Raw genomic sequence first — 3,678 nt, forward strand, 5'->3', positions numbered from 1 at the left:
ACGGTGGAAGTGGGAAACTGGGCCGTCGCGAGCAGAGGCAGCGGGTTGGCCTCGAGTCCCTGCTCTTCCCGTGCCTTGATTCGCTGAGCGGGGCGGGCGAGCCCCCACCTCGCTCCTTTATAAAGAGCGGGAGGGGAGCACAGGAAACCGCACTCTCTCATCTCCTCGTTTCTTCAGCTTCAGCTCCCCTTTCTCTCATTCGCCATGGAGAAAGGGAACCCAGGCCCTTCATCAGTGGCGGCGAGGGTCGCCGCCAGACAGCGCATCTCTCCATCTTCCGCACCCGTGGTGGCAGAGCCAGCCATAAGGGGAAGAGGGAGGGGGCGAGGTCGCGGACGAGGTCGAGGACGAGATCGAGGCGCTCGGGGAAGAGGCGGACGGGGCGGCGCGCCAGCTTCGCCTCCGCCGGCGGCTCCTTCCCCCATGGCGGTCCACATAGGGGACGACCCTTGCGAGTTCTTCGTCAAGCTGCACCGGGCGCCTCGTCGTCGCCTCCGGCTTCCAGCTCCGTTTGCGCGCGCGATGGAGTTGGACCCGCCCGAGACACTGAGACTGCACATGAGGGGCTGTGGGATCAGCGGCACGCGAGTTCGCGTTATATTCCCAGCCCCTAATGTGATGTATCTTGATCGAGGGTGGAAGACGTTCGCCCGCATCCACAGCCTGATGGAGGGGTTTACCCTCCATTTTAAGTTGATGGAGGGCGATCTCCTCTCCGTCAAGGTCTTCGGGTGCTTCGGCACTCGGGCGAAGTGCTGCGTGGACAGCTCCTCCGACAGCGAAGGCTCCTCCTCGAGCGAGAGTGACGAGGAGGAGAGCGACAGCAACGACGAGGGTAGCGGGCGGCGGGGTGGCGGGTCCGAGTAGGCGTCGGGCGCCGCTTCGCGCGGCACCGGCGACCCCATCATCCGTGTCGCCGGCTGCTTGAACTCCCCGGGGTCGTCTCCTTGGGCGGCTGGCGTAGGGAGGCTGCGGAAGGGGAAGAGGGCTGGCGACAAGGCCGTCAGGTCGAAGTACGAGGGCGTGGTGCCCTCGACAGCGTGCTGACGTCCTACCGCCCCGTCTTCGAGCCCCACTTCCAGCGCCGCCATCGCCGTCCAGCCTTCGGACGGCTCCCGGGATGTTCTCTTGGTGTCTTCTGGCACCCGTAGCTCGCCTAGGCGCTCCTTTTGCCCTTTTCGCCTCCTTGACCTGCCTCCTGAAGAGAGGGACGGGAAAGGGATTACGGGCATCTTATCTTTTTAATTTGTAAGCCTTCGGGCCTTAGCTGTATCTAAAACTTGTAATCCTCTCTTTCATGTTTTTCATCCTCTATGGACTGTACCTGAGTGGGATGTTTTTTAATGAAAAGGGGATGCTTGCCGGGTTATTTGTCTCGCGGGTTGAACCCACGCCAAGGAGCAAATCCTTGGTATCCCTCGGACAGACATTTCATCTCCCGGCAACAGGCCCTGCCGCCCTCCCACGTCGCTCGACCTTTCTCACGCCTTTGACGGAGGCGGGAACGAGGTGGGTGCGGTCTCCTCATTTCATCCCTTTGCTGCCGCGACTACGACCAAACTTGGCCCCGGGAACGAGCCCCAGGGCCTAGAGTTGAGGGAGCACGGCAGTTTCTGGGAAGAAACACGGTTTCGCATTCCCCAGTCCATAAGAGGATGCATGATGAGGGATGAAAGACTTATCTGATATTGCAGCCCCCGGCAACTCTGGTTTGCCATGGACGATTCTTGGCACTCGCAGCCCCCAGCGATTCTGGCTTGCCGGGGCCCAAGTGCCGTCCGTTTTCTTCTTCTCTTGTCATTGCCAGTCATGTCATAAGAACACTTTATTAGAGGCGCGACAAGTTGTTTTTGTAATATAACTCTATCTTAGGCAAGGAATTGCTGTGTTACTTCCTTTACTCGACTCTTGGCTTTGTATGGTTCTGCCCTACGCTTTCTAGGGAAACTTGCCGGCGCAGGTACCCTTGCCGCGAGCGCCGAGTGCGGAACTTCAGCAGCCTGCTGGCGGGGTCGCTACCGACAAGCAACCTTGTCGCAACTAGTTGCAGCTCACTTAAATTGTTGAGCGGACTCGAAACAAAGTAAGGGCGCTAGCGGCTCACTTAAGTTGCTGAGCGGACTCGAAGCAAAGTAAGGGCGCTAGCAGCTCACTTAAGTTGTTGAGCCGACTCGAAACAAAGTAAAGGCGCAACTAGCTACGAGTTGGTTCCTCCGTGCACAGGTTTTCCATACAAAGCACGGTCGTTCAAGGAAAATAACTCAAAAACTTAAAAAACTGATTGCTCAAGTTTTAGCAACTTAGCTTTTCTGTCGTCTGCTTCCCGGCAAGGAGAAACTTTCTTGAACGGCCTGGTCCACACCATTATCTTCTCCTTCCCCCTCGGTAAACCTTGTGGGCGAGGGAACCTTCCTTCTTTCGAGAAAGAAACAGAGAAATAAAGCAATGATATGGAGCCTTGGGCTCGTTATTGCTTACCGGGGTCTAGTGCTGCACAAAATGTCAGATAACATATGCAAAAAAGGGATTATAGCTTAAAAAACTAACAAGATGTGCGGGGCACATGAACTTTACTGGTGCGCGGGGTCTGCGCCCGGCTTTGTACAAAGGATTACATGCAACAGCGGCAAGACTTGTACAAAAGGTGGTTGCCGGAAAAGCTTCCGGCAACCGCGCCTTATGGGTAAAACTTACGAAGATGTTCTATGTTCCAGGAGTTGCTCACCGGAATGCCATCTTCGGTCTCAAGGCGGACAGCGCCAGGCCTAGTGACTCGTTTCACCCGATAAGGGCCTTCCCACTTCGGCGTCAACTTGTTGGAATTCTTGGCGGACAGAACACGCCGAAGAACAAGGTCGCCTTCCTCGAAGCTTCTGGCCTTAACTTTGCGGCTATGGTAGCGACGCAAAGCTTGCTGGTAGCGAGCGGCTCGCACAGCAGCCTGAAGACGGTCTTCCTCAAGGAGCAGCGCGTTATCTTGTCGCAGCTGCTCTTGCTCGAGCTCATCATAAGCGAGCACTCGAGGTGACCCGTAAACGAGTTCCGTGGGGAGAACTACCTCCGCTCCGTAGACTAGAGCGAAGGGTGTCTGGCCAGTGGCTCGATTTGGCGTCGTCCTGATCGACCAAAGAACCACCGGCAGCTCCTCGATCCAGTTTCTTCCGCACTTGTGCAGCCTGTCGAAAGTTCTGGTCTTGAGGCCTCGCAGCACTTCAGCATTTGCCCTCTCCGCTTGACCGTTGCTTCTCGGGTGAGCAACAGAAGCGAAGCAGATCTTGGCGCCAAGATCTTGGACATACTGCATGAAGGTGCGGCTCGTAAACTACGTGCCGTTGTCGGTGATGATCCTGTTAGGAACCCCGAAACGGCAAACGATCGACCTGAAGAACTTGACTGCTGACTGTGCTGTCACCTTCCTCACTGGTTCCACTTCCGGCCACTTTGTGAACTTGTCGATTGCAACGTACAAGAACTCAAAGCCCCCGACAGCTCGGGGGAAGGGGCCGAGGATGTCGAGCCCCCAGACCGAAAATGGCCAGGATAAAGGGATCATCTGGAGAGCTTGAGCTAGCTGGTGTATCTGCTTGGAATGGAACTGGCAGGCTTCACACTTGGTTACTTGTGCAGTTGCATCCTGGAGGGCTGTCGGCCAGAAGAAGCCTTGTCGGAATGCTTTGC

Source organism: Triticum dicoccoides, chromosome 4A, assembly GCF_002162155.2.
Source record: "Triticum dicoccoides isolate Atlit2015 ecotype Zavitan chromosome 4A, WEW_v2.0, whole genome shotgun sequence".
Classification (NCBI taxonomy): domain Eukaryota; kingdom Viridiplantae; phylum Streptophyta; class Magnoliopsida; order Poales; family Poaceae; genus Triticum; species Triticum dicoccoides.